General features: G+C 42.6%; 1 long non-coding RNA gene across 11 annotated transcripts in view; it reads right to left on the minus strand.

Annotated features, from left to right (window-relative positions):
- The window catches only part of LOC148380022 (uncharacterized), a 199,698-nt gene that overhangs the window by 26,008 nt on the left and 159,667 nt on the right, over nt 1–14,023 (minus strand). For all 11 annotated transcript variants that reach the window (XR_015855111.1, XR_015855110.1, XR_015855112.1 and 8 more), the window contains one exon: nt 10,087–10,141. This is a non-coding gene — a long non-coding RNA (uncharacterized LOC148380022). The remainder of the gene's footprint in view (nt 1–10,086; nt 10,142–14,023) is intronic.

Genomic DNA, 14,023 nt, shown 5'->3' on the forward strand with positions numbered 1-14,023 from the left:
ACTGCTATAATTTTTATTTTCATTTATTTAATTTTTTTTTCATCATTATTCATGTAATTTTCCTGCTCTGTCTTTTTGGTGTGCATGTGTCCCACAATGAAAATAAAAATAAAAATAAAAATATATGGGCGAAGCTTACAAAATTCAGGTAGCCTTAACACTTTTTGAGGTAGACTACTCTAATTTTTAATTTTTTCATTTTTCATCATTATTCATGTAATTTTCCTGCTCTCTGTCTTTTTGGTGTGCATGTGTCCCACAAGAGAAATAAAATAAAAATATATGGATGAAGCTTAAAAAATTTAGGTAGCCTTAACACTTTTTGAGGTAGACTACTATAATTTCTATTTTTAGTTTTTTTCATCATTATTCATGTAATTTTCCTGCTCTCTGTCTTTTTAGTGTGCATGTGTGACACAAGAGACTCTCGCCTGTCTGCTGGGCTCTCTCGTTTGATCTCGCCCTCCTTTTCCATCCCTTCGCTCTGGTCCGCTTCAGCGTATCCCTGTGAGTCATCAAAGACCATTCTCGACACCCCCCATCTCCCCCCCCGCTGGCTGCATTATTGATCAGAGCAGCCGAAGCAGGCTCGCCCTTGCGACGACAGACCGCGCACAAACGTAAAGTGGCTCCATCAGCCTGCTTTTCTTCCCGGTGGTGTTTTATGTTAGATAAGCCCATTAAGTGAGCTTGCACAGTTCGCAATGTGAGGTCACCCTGCCATTTCAGTGTATTGGTCAGGCCTCGAGATGGAGAAGAATGTCCGTATAAACGTTTAGAATTCAACCTGATAATTTTACCGTTCTACTTTTTTACTAATGTCATCCAAAAACTATAAAAGGCTTGCTTCCTTGCATAATATATTCCATTTCAATAATAAATGATTCACATCAAAATGAAAAATAAGCCTGACTAGTGTTTGCAGATGAAGGGTGGTGGTCTTCTTTCGAAACTTCCTCATGACCTCCCCCTCACACATATCTTCTCGCTTTAACCCCCTGCGTGTTTTCACCTTCTTGCTATTCTTTTTTTTCATCTTTTTTTCATCCTCCTCACACCAGCCCTTCATTATTAACACTGCCTTTGCCCACCATCCTCCCCATCCATCTCAGCATCGCCAGGTGCGGCACAAAGAAAAGCCCCTCACCCACCCAACCTTGATTCCTCTCTCTTTTCCTTCTCAGTGGGCGGCTGAAGGCTGCCAGTCTGGAAAGCTACACCCCCCCTCTCCCCCCCTCCCAATCCCCCCTAGGGGACAGTGAGGTATCAGACTATCCCACTGTGGAAGCGATCTGCTCACCAAGGTGAGGGGGCTTCTGACCAGATCTCATCACTCCGCCCACTCATCTGAAAGGAGGAAAATAGGCGTTTACTTATTTTCCTGTAGTGCTAAGCACCTCTTTTGTCTTGACTCATTCTGATTTGAAACGGGTCCAAAAACAATCTCGGTTGCGGATTTACGAAAGGCTTGCGTTTGCCTTATAACGGCAGACGCGACAGATTGTGATCCAAATATTTATGATGATGAGGTTCATATTATTAACCCTCTCATTAAAAAGGCTTTTACACAAACGGTAGTCAAATAAAAAATCTCGGGCATCGATTAATAGTTTTCATATGTCCTCGTCTGACTTGAACCACTCAAATTGAAAAACTTTCTAAATCCTGAAAATATATATATAATATATAAAATATAATGATATATAAAAATAAACTAAAATATAATAAATGTTCTTTTTAATAATAATATAAAGATAAGATAAATATAATAAAAATATAATAAAAAAATCAAGGACTACTATTGCACCGCATATTAAAAAAATATTTATCATCTAACAAGATCCCCATTCTTCCATCTTGATTCCATTTTGTCTGCAGCCAAAGCACACAATGAACTCAATGCACCAAACTAAACTTTACTTTCAATTATTGTACGTCATGTTTTATAGTGACAGTATATTATCTATATATGTAAATGCATACATGGAAAACAACATCATTAGCGATGACTGATTGCCACTCCCTTTTGTTTTCTCCACGTTAATAGCGCTTCAATGATAGCGACACATAAATCACGTGGCTCCCTAAGAACAATGCGTGAATATTCTATTGTTTGTCTCAATCGCTCTGCCAAAGTCAACATTTTTCTTCCCACCCGCCTTCACTGTCATTACGCCCGTTTTGTTCGGGGCCCCGCTTAGACTGTCGCACGCTGATTACAGCCTCTCTGTTTCCATAGCGATGGCGAAATCTATTATGGTCATAAATGGAGCAAAAAGATGGATGAAAGGGAGTACAGCACTTCATTGGAAGGCTCTCCTCCTCCTAAATGCTCACTCCAACCTCATCAACGCAACACTCAGCAATCCTTCGCCAAATGAGCTCAACCTTTTCCTTTTCCATAAGCTTAGCAAACAATAACGTGAACCTGCTTTTGTCTTTCTGTACGTGGGAGGCTGCAACCTTCTCATCCCATCACTACAAAGACTCAACAAATGATGTCTCATTTATGCTTCTGAAGCACCTAATTAGTAATTTAGTGTATTTGACGTTGATTACATTCAAGTATTTCATTGATGCATTGGTTTTTATCGCCAGGCGTTGAGTAGATTGATTAAGTCGGTTGATATATTAAGTCAGGTGCATCATTTAAAAAGAATTCCCCGCTATCATCATTCTGTCTGTTTAATTTGGTACGACTTGATCGGAATCGTTTTAATTTCCATTCCAACTCTTGGGGGCTCTCGTTACGGTGCAAGAGTGATGTAAAAAGATGCAAGAAATGTTCAATTAGGAAGATTTAGTAGCAAAAAAGTGGCACTTTCTTGAATTATTCAAAAATGGCTGCCTCATTAATTTATTTGCAGGCACTGAATTATAAATGTTGTCGGGCAACATTCACACTGGTGGAGTGTACCTTTTGATTACATCTAGAGGGGCCACGGGGGGGATTTTACTATCAGCACTCTTCTCTCCCGGTAAAACGCAAGCACGACTAAACGAGCCGCTGAGTCATCGTATCGACCTTTTTTTTTTTTTTGGGAGGGGGCGGAGGTGAGTGTTGTCAGCCACTTGGGTCACATAATGAAGTCATGTCGTGTTGCAGGGAGCTGATGATGTCATCGTGTTAGGAATTGTTCGACTAAGAGTGGGTGATATTATTTCACTATTCATGGAGGTTCGGGATTGGTGGACATATGGTGGTGGGTCACTTTCTCAGCTGGACAATTTAAAGGGAGATGAACCCCCAATGCTTGCCGGGTTTGTGTGCTCATGCACCATGATAAATATTTCCTCCATCTGTAACACACGCTGCCATCGAAGGGGGCGATTAAAGGTCACGTTTGTGTGTGTGTGTGTGCAGGTGGCTGAGCTAAATCCTTCACTTGCTTATCATCACAAGTGAAATTAAAAAGAAATAATACACACCATAAGGCCTTTGCTTGCCGTCGGCAATTTCCTTGTTATTTTCAGCAGAGCGGAACGAAACCGAGGGGGAATGAGTCAAGAACTGAGTTTGCTTTTTTACTTTTAACTCTTAATAGGGAATAACGGCGGCAAAGAAAAAAAGGGATCGAGCTTTTGCACCTGCCAAGAGGCAGATCAAACCAGCCTTGAAACAATACACAATGGCCGCTTATTTACCTGGGCGCTTTTTATTTTTTTTTGTGACGATCCGCCGCTCCCCCGTGTCGTCCTCTTGTGATTAATTGTGACATGCAGCAGTCTGCCGCTCAGATGGATGAGCCCCCCCCCTACCGTGTTCTTTTTCTACGTCTGTTGCTGCATGTGTGGGCGGGCGAGCATCTGTGCTTTTCATATTTACATTACGCTGGCAAAAATATTGAGACACAGGGCCGTGACACATATAGAAAAAGCTAAAAATGGAACGTAAAAACTAAATTTCAGTCCCAATTAAATTGAACAATAATATGTTTGTATTGGCAGACTGTAGCAATGGTGGTGTTTACTAGTTTTTAGCTTCATTAAACAGGAAGTTGGATTTATAATTAATTTCCTGTCTAAAAAGTCTGGCAGACGGATGATTAGGTGGAATAAAAATGCATCAAAGCTGCAGAGATTTGACCTTTCTCTATCCAAATAAGAATCACTCAGAAAATTATTTTTCATAAACTAAGCATGACTTGGTGCAGTTCTAAAACCAGGGCAGGTTGTCATGACAATAAGAGGGGGGCGGGGTCAAGGACTTTGGTACAAGATGCCCTGGAAGAGAGCAAACAGCCCTGGAGAAGATTGACGGTGGGTCCTCCATCAGTCTTTGAACACCTGACAGCAGATCAATAGTCCAAGAGGCACGACAAAGCGGCCACATCGCTTTCTCTGATGCTGTCTCTCTATCTTGAACCTAATCTCCCTCCTCCATCTTCCTCTTCTCCCTTTGACCCGCCTTGCATCCTTCACATCCCTTCCAAAAAGATGGAAAGGCTCTTATCTGGCATCCAACATGGCTGTGCCTTATCTGTTGTCTCTAGAAGAATGTTGGAGCGAGGTTTCAAAAGTGCACGGGTAATTCGGCTTTTTATTCCGAACCCTGGAAATGTTCTCACTGCTCTGAGCACTGTAGAAGCAGGAATTGATTTTATGACAAAACAGAAAATTTGATTATCAGTGGTAAAGCCCAGAGGGGCACAATTATTTTCAACAGACACAAGGGCTCCCCTTAAGTCTGCCTGATTTAATTCCAAGTAATCGTTTAGCGGTAAATCTTGGAAGTCAATAAAAAAAAAAAAAAATCACTGAGCTGTAAATACATGTTTTGGAGTTGGCAAGTATTTTTTTATTTTAGGAGCATATTAATAGACTCGTGCTTCAGATTCCATTTGAGCAGCAAACCGCAAACATACGGCCCAAAGCAAACGTGGCGCCACATGCGTGTTTTTCTCGCATGTATGATACCTCCACTTAGTGAATAATGGATGAGATATCTACCCGTGTGTTTCGGTGACAGATGCTCTCTTCTGTCACTCATCCAACACACACACACATAAGCACACACACACACGCATACATCCAAAGGTCACAGAAGGCCATGGTCATAACAATATGGCTGCTTGACTAATCAAAAGACGCACACTTGCGTTTCCTCCGCCTCTAAAGTGGCTTTTGAGAGAAGGAGCACGCCCGTATCACTTCTGGCTTTGGTTTCGTTTTCAAGCGAACATCAGTGGCACTAATCAGAGCGTCGAGTAGAAATCAAGATGAGAGGCTGGAGAAAATAAAATATCTGCTGGCGGGGAGCGTAGCCGTGTCATTTCCTTTACCGGCGCTACTTATCGGCGCTATTGATCTAGCGCCTCTGCGGGATCAACGTCGTGTCTCGGGTGTGTCTGGGAGGAAGAGGAGGCGGAGCCAAACGGAGGAGAGATGAGGAGGAGGAGGACAAGACGCGAAGAGGAGACGGAAAGGTCAGAGGAGCTGAAGAATAATGATAAGGTAGCAACTGCTTGGGTAGAATACACAACGGTCTCTTAGTAATTCATAATTTCCCAAATGCAATATCAACCAGAATGTCAAGTTTAGGTTTGTTGTAGCGATACATTAATATTATTATTTATTTAATATTTGCAATAATGTTATAATAATAATAATAATATTAACAACAATAATAAGACACCTCCACCCACATACTGAAACAACATAAGGATCTTACTGTGTATTAATTAATATGCCAACTTAATCATTTCTGTCTCACAGGATTTAATTTCCATCACACTGCCATCTGCTGGATGTCCCCCACGAGCACCAATTTAGCAATCACCATTGGGGGAGGAACTAGCAAGGTTGGAAAGTGAGGTCATAACTGGACATTAAATCGAGCAATAGAACAAATGGGAGGGAAAGCTTCCCCGGTGTGCACTGCCGACGTCAACCCTAACTTGCTTTTTTCAAAGCTACACCTCAGCTTTGATGACTTCCCCCGCGGCAAGCACATAATGAAGGTTAGCCCCGCTCCCCGTCGCCATTGCGGCGCTATTTATTAATCGAGCCCAAGGGCAGCAGGAGAGCAAAGCCTCAGCGTGAATCAGGGACTTAAGAGTCTCAGCTGATGGTCTCTGGTCCAATAACTCACACGATGGCAGCAAAGCACTACTTGTTCCTCTGTATCAAGGAGCCACAGGATGGCGTAAAAGCACTACTTTGGTCTAAATGAAGTTTTTCAATCCATGTCAAGCATATTGAATTAGAGCCAAGATGCTGCAAGAGGGAGGCAAATCACTACTTCTGTCTAAATGAAACTCCTCAAGATTCCTGAGATGCCAGAAGATGGCAGCAATGCACTACTTTTGTCCAAAAATTGACACAAGCTCACAGGGGATCTTTTTGACAAAAAAATCCAGCTGCTTGGCTGTAACTACAAATATTAATCATATTTAAATGTATACATGAGCACTTGGATGGGGTCCAATCATCATCCACAGTAGGTGCTTTGGCTTTGACTGGTGATGGACAACCTCCCCCTGTGACATCACTGATTAGGACGAGGGGAAAACATTCCGACCCGCCAAGAAGCATTTATGCTAACGTGACTATTTACAATACAGCGGACATGACTGCAAGCCTCCATCAACTTCTACACCGTTGTGGTGTCGCATGTGATTTCTCAGCCGTGCCGTGAGGACGCCATGCCAATGACGGCGTGCTAATGTGTTGGATGAGCGTGGAAAATCGCCTATGATAGGTTATTATTGGCTCAAACTAGCCAATTCGTCAGGCTATTACGTGCACAAACACAGAAATACACAAGGGAAGTCTTTTACAAAGGGCTTGTGTGTAACTGCTGCTGTTTGCATAACAGAAATGAAATCAGCCATGAAGCCTCCAGAGGTCACATTTCCTCCAGACAAGGTGAGAGCAAAATAAGGATGTGGGAGGAGACCATGTGATGGGGAGGAGTGTGTATGGATTAGATGAGGAGTGTGAAGAAGAGACAAGGGAGGATGATACCATGATATGTTTTAATTTTATTTCTGTATGTATGTGTGCAAAAAGTACAGCTGTCACTTTAACCCACATCGATCATTAGTGTGTTCTGTATGCTTCAAAATCAGGCAAAAATAAAATAAAAACAATAGGTTGAGTATTCCTTGTGATTCCCCTTTTGCCCTTGAGCGAAAACGCCAAAATAGTCCAAATGTATAGCACGACTGCCCTCTTGTGGTTATCTTTGGATTTACAGGGAAAGTTTCACATACGGTTCTGCTTTTTTTTTTTTAAATTAGTGTTTTAAAACGCCTATTTTTCATTTGTAGTGTAGAAGTTAAATTTATTTTTATTATTCTATAAATATTAGGCACTTTTAAGCATATAGTTAGATTTTTTGGGGGGATACAAATCTAATAATAATCATCATAAATGTGTACTTTATTATTATTATGCTTAATTTGCTGCACTACACCGCAACAAGAGCTGTTTTTAATACCTTGCACTTCTCTTATAGCTCAAAACGTTGATGCAACTCTTACAACAAGCCATGTGTACCTAATAATTTGGAGCTCCACCATTTGGCTTCATCAACATTGCCACCAACAGGCCACACGCGCAAAAAACAACTCTGGTATTTTTTTCCTCAGCTCTGCAGATGGCAGCAGAGACTTAAACCCCTAAACATCACCTCGAGCTGTGGGTGCAGACTAATATTTATGGTGCATGTGTGTGTGTTGTGCTCATGAGGTGAATAAGGGTGAAAGGTTGGCGAATCTGCAAATAATGAGCTATAATTAGGGTTGAATGTTTAAACACACACTAGCTCGGGGTAATTTGGCACCCCTGAATGAGATTAGTAGCAGTGAGGGAAGAGATTAATAAGACCCCTGTTGCAAGCAATTGACTAGACTTGGAAATAATTAACAGTTAGTCATTAATATAGAATTCAAAAATTTTTCAGCTATAATGCTCAGCAAAAATGTCATTCTGACATGCCGTGCGCTATCAAATATTCTCGCCAGCCCTCAAAAACCATCCGCCATATTCTCCCCTCTGACTCGCCATCGCCATCTCGCCAGCGCCTGGATCAGATAACGCCCTTGAAGTCATAATAGTCAACTGTTTGAAGTGCCCCCCCCCCCTCCTCCTTCCATGGCAGTCTGCAAGAACTGTGCGGTGTGCCGGGTGACCGGGTCAGGGTGACTGACCGTCATCTCCATATAGGCTGTAGGCTACAGCTGCTCCTGTGAGATTGGAGCTCAAACACATGGATCGGGCCTTAGATGGGCTTACATGTATGTATATATTGAATTATATGTATGTGTATATTTATATAGATATAAAATTATGTTGCAATGCTTTCCAGCAATCCCCTTTTTAATATCCTCAAGCCACATATGGTTTCATTGCTATGCCTCTATGGCACGCCATCACGCATCTTTTGCCGGATATTTTTTAATTTTTTTTTTTGGAGGGGCAGAATCAATTCCACACAGTGGCAGGCTTTGTTCTGAAATGTCTTAAAAAAGAGACAATGTGATCAGTTTGGAGCCGTGTTAGATTTTAATACATTTTTCTCGATTTGATTTAATATTAAAAGCAACCTCCCAAGATGATCTAATATTTGGAGGAATAAATAAAGTGACAATTTAGCACAGCCTAGCACGAATGTCTATTTTAACAACGATTCTGTGAATTACAATATCGAATGAAATAACGAGGTGAGACCTAATATGATAAATTTTTTCCATCGCCAGAATTTACACAGCACACATAACCTCTATTTCTGTGAGAGTATTTATTCCCCGCATTTATCCTCACGTCTTTCAGCACATGTCCAATATTTACCTTGGCCTCATCACTATTCATAAGCTGTTTTTTTTCTCTGTGTGTGTTAAACACGCATGAAGTGATGAACAAAAGTATGCATTTGCCCAGAGTGTGAAACACTGACTCAGAAAGATGACGAGTGATTTGTCACGTGATCTAAGATGAAAAGTCTTGAATGCGCTCTAATGACTCCACTCTTACAATTTCCAACCCTGCAGATTGACATTTAAAGTGGATTAATAATTGAGAAGTAACATTTGCGTCGAAGTGTGAAAGTGTGTGTGTGAGATTATGGGAGCAGATCACACACACAGAACTGCTGGAGTGCGGCCATCTTTAATGTTATCAAATTATATTTAAATTGAATACTTATTTCTCTCCTTGCTAACTTTCAGTTTGGGAAAACCATCCGAGCCACGACTCAATGCAAATTCATTAGTTTGTGGACTCGGCGCCTCCATTTTCTTTTGGCTAACCTTCTGAAATAGTTCATAACCCTCACCTTTGAACCACCTCGCCCCTCTGAGGCAAATGAGGTCACGTTGAGGATTAAGCCCCAAAATGGCTGCCCTTCTGAGCTGTTTATCTACTGACCTTTTATTAAAAAAAAAAAATCTGCTTCCCAAACCTGAATGAATACTGTCTCAATGGCAAACACAGGCAGAGCCAATTAATCAAAGCCGTGTGTGTGTGTGTGTCGCACGCCACACAATGTGTTTTCACACTGTGCAGTGTTGCTTTAACCTCTCCCAGACTTCTCCTGGCCTCCCCAGGAAAAGAATCACAACAGACTTAGGTTACACATGTCTTACAGGGTGTGCGCATCTGTGTACGTGTGTGTGCGTGTGGTGCAATACCCTCAAATTTAACAAGGATTAACTCTCTATTTTCCTTTCATCAGTTCGCCGAGCGATCCCCAAAATATGTCCGAAATCAAATTGGGACAAGCGGCGCCCTGTGCGGATGTTTGGCCACGAAAGCCCTCGCCTACCTGTGAGCTGTTGAACCTTCATTCAACAGGGACAACACCCCTGGCCACTCACACACACACACTCACACACACATGCGTAAACCTCTCAAGTCATTTCAATAATCTCCCTCAGTCTGAGAGCAAAAAAAGGAGACTCTTGGAAGTTTCAATTAAACCAGATGCTGCAGCCTTAACAAGAGACCACCATTGGCGATGCGAGTTAAAAAAAAAAAAAAAAAAAGATCTTACTCATATGCACACACACAAAATGCATATTTGAACACAAACGGTGCAGCAACACATGTAGACATAATATATATAATATATAAAATAATACTCACAGGCATTCTTTATCCTGATGACCAATATTTCTGCACATAAGTGAAGTAGGAGGATCTGTAAAAAAAAAAAAAAAACAATAAATAAAAATTCAAAAAACACTGATATTCATTTGAAGTTGTCTATGGGAAACAGTAAAAAAAAATGTGGAAAAACAATCCTATAAAAATCCCAAATTAAAAATCGTATATTTTTTCGATTGGACTCATTTAATTAAGCCTGCAATAATTGCTGTTTTACTGAATTATATCGGGGCTGGGACAAATCTCAGAATGAGCGACTGGATGGACGTCTAGAGAAAGACAGAAAATAAATTGGAGCAAATGTTAGCAGATTTCCACCAGTGGCATGTGTGACCAAAGCTCTGTCAAGCCTGAGGGGATGAACACAAGGGAGACAGACTGTCATCCCCCTGGCTATCAATATTACATTACTGTCATTCGGACCAATTGCGCCTGTATGTGAAGAAATGTTCAATCCCGATGTTTCTTCGCAAGGCCTCCATGACCGTGTTCGTGAGAGCGCTGAGCTCCATGTTTAGGGGGTGCGTGGTGACATACAACCCGGTGAAGTCATGTCTGACTCCAAGAGAGCATCATGTGGTCAACATGTGGACCTGCTTTAAAACTGGATTACAGTCCGTCGCCCCGCTTCGGCACAATGTGCCGACTTATTTCCTGATTGATTCCGAGGTTATCCTTTCTAACTGAATCAAGAATTTTTTTTTTTCCCGCAACACTTTAAAGATCAACGTAGAAATTAAGGTTTAAGGCTGCGGTTGTTAGGGAAAAAATTCAAATTAAAATACTTTAATTAAAGCTTCTCATCCAACCACAAAATAGTTGGAAAAAAAGTATAAATACAAAGCAGCAGATATTATTTTATTGACGGAAATCGACCGCGGCTGCTCTTAGATTTATGATTGGAGCGAGTGATCGTACTATTTAAATCGGATGGCAAGCATTAGTGATGAAATTTTGAAATGGATGAGGGACACTCATACATATTTACGAATCCTAAAAGGGACACCAAGGAAATATGGAAATTAAATTTTCCACGCTATATTAATACATTCTTTTTGTAATCAATTATGTTCGGGAAATCTCTGAATTCCGACAATTTTCAGTTTTGCGAAATAAATCTGACCATTTTCAATTGTAAAAATAAATAAAGACAAAATGCGTTGATGCTGATATGGGCATTCAAGGTGCACACAAATAAATAAATGTGTGTATATATTTTTTTGCATGTAAAACTAATATGATATTTATACTTTTATACTTTTCCCATATAAAACTTGCAATGTCAGAAGAAGAGGACACACGCGGCCGAGCTGTGTGCGGAATACGGCGGGAATGCGGACTCCTCAGTGGAGCGGTGTGCAGAGGAAGAGGCGGTGCAGCGCCTGCCAAGAACGTTGTTATTCAGGTCCACGTGCCTCGGCATCTGTGTCAGCTAATGAGAGAAACTCAGCTCTGTTTCATGTGGTCTCCCCGGACTGGGAATTAGCATCTCCAAAGACAGACGCAGCCAGCGGGATGGAGCAAGAGAAGAAGGCAGGGAGACACTAAGAAGTGGCGGGAGAGTGTAAAAAAAAAAATGGTGAAAAATACACGATGGACGGGAAGGTGAATATAAACACGACCTCCTCTCACACACACACGGTGTAGCATATTGACAAGACGGAGTTAAGTGAGGTGGCGGAGTGTGAGACAGCCGTTAATAGGTCCCCGATGGACCCCTGAGATGAGAGGCCGGCCTCTCCAACACAGGAGGAGAGTCCAAGGTCAAAGGTCAAAGGGCAGCGGATCGGTACGAGCCCACCCTTCTCATCATCCACCTCCCCAGCGCCTCGCCCACTTGAGCGCCTGATGATTATTAACACGTTAAAACACTTAAGCGGCGCTGGGAGCAGACGTACCCAGATGAGAAGGGGAGGGAGGGGAGGGGAGGAGGCGCGTATGCTAATGATTCGCTTCGTATAAATCGCTAATCACCTCATTGGTGCCACCGTAGGGACGCGAGCGCACTCGCGTTTTCACACAGACAGAAGCAGCCACGTCAAGCTCATAAATATTTCTCTTTCGCGTTTGTTTTTCAAAGATACGCTGCATATTTAACAAGCTGCTTCCCGTTGTGTGCACGCCTGGCCGAAATTGGCTGGCGGCGGCGGCGGCGGCGCGAGTAAACTGCGGCAGGTTTTTTGTATACTCAAGCAGGGAGGCCCCTCTCATCTGTGCTTAGCCCAGTAAATGGCGAGTGATTGAAGGGTTTGATGTGCGGCGATTCAGCTGGGAGCTCGTCTGTCTGCGCCGAGCGGCTCGCTCTCCTAATCGGTGAAATGAGCCAAAACCATTTCCAGTCCCACCAAAAAAAAAAATCACACTAGCTTAAACCGCTCATAAAAAGCTTCCATCGTACCGTATGACACAAATCAGATAATGAGGGATATGGAACAGTTAAAAAGAATGACGAGCCCAAATAAATATGCTTATGCATAAATGCATGATGGAGCTTAAAATGAACCAAATTTGGAATAGAGGAAAGAATTGAAAGTCTTCTCCCTTGAAAAAAGTTTCGATTTGTCATCGAACTTGCAATATAACAAAATAACATTTGAGTCCCATTATGAAATCTACAGCCGAGGTGATTTCCATTGACCCTCCATCTGTCCAAGTTGCTAACATGCAGCATTTCAAGATGGACCTTAATCCTGTTCCGCCATGGTGTGTGTTTTTGTGCATATGTGTCCTGAGGGGGGCATTTTGTGTGAGGGGGGGGGTCATCTGAGCGGCTGCTAGGGGCGGATCATCCAGTGAAGTGGTCAAACATCCCCAGATGGATTTCTAATAGCCTTAATCCAACAGGTCACCATACGAGACCCGGTTCTCTCTCGTCCTGTTACCCCGACAACCCATACCTCTGCTTCCCCCTTAGCTTGCTTTCAACTCTCCCTCTGCTTATCTAACCTCCCACTTTCCTTCCACCCCCTCCGACTCCCCCCCCACCCACCCACTGTCTCACTCCTGTCTTTCCAGGAAAGCAGCGAGAAGCTAATGAGGCCTGGCTGGCATTTATCCATCCCTCCATCCCCCGGTGTGTGTGTGTGTGTGTGTGTAACTGATCTAATCATCGAGTTAATACTATAGTTGTCTGCATCAAAAAATAACCGTGGACTAGGACAACCGGCAAATTAACGCTATGATACGATCGTCAGCAAAGTCCGACGGGAAAACGATTGCGGAAACGCAGTGATGCTCCATTAGAAATGAGAATTCCGAAGCGGCTTTTCAAGGGTGGAAATCAGGTTTTCCGCTCCATTTAAATGTTCCTTTTTGCGGGGAGCTGCATCCCATTTCAGATTGGACATCCACGCCATCTCTCTACGGACTAACCAGATGGGAAATCATTCCTACTTTTCCCTGTTGTCCCGGAAGCACCTGTCGGGAAGTCTCCCGAAGAAGCAAAAAAAAAAACTGAAGCAGACTTTAATCAGAGTAAAGTTGAAATTTACCTTTCCCTAACAGAGCAATGGAATGAAGAACTGCAGGAGTTTGCAGACAGGTCGAGCTAATGAGACATTCCGGGACATTCCGAAGAGGACGCGTTTGATTTCATTTAGAGGGCGGACGCTAATACGGCGGCATTGGGATGAAGACGGGGAGGACGTGCCGCACACATCACTGTGACAGTCATTAACGTGAAGTGACAACTTGCCGTGGCCTCTCCGGAAAAGTAAGGGAGGGGGCGAGTGATATGCGATGCATTACACCAACAACAGGTTCACTCCAGCTGAGCTGACTGTGTTAATATTGCAGTATTATTCATTCAGAGCACAGACAGCTGAAGGTGTGATGACCTCAACGGGTGACAGGACTAATTAACCACCGTTTGACCCCGCCTGCCTGCAGACAGCTGCTTGTGTGAATACGTGTATGC

Source organism: Syngnathus floridae, chromosome 21, assembly GCF_059516105.1.
Source record: "Syngnathus floridae isolate MCC-2025c chromosome 21, RoL_Sflo_1.0, whole genome shotgun sequence".
NCBI classification, from domain to species: Eukaryota; Metazoa; Chordata; class Actinopteri; order Syngnathiformes; family Syngnathidae; genus Syngnathus; species Syngnathus floridae.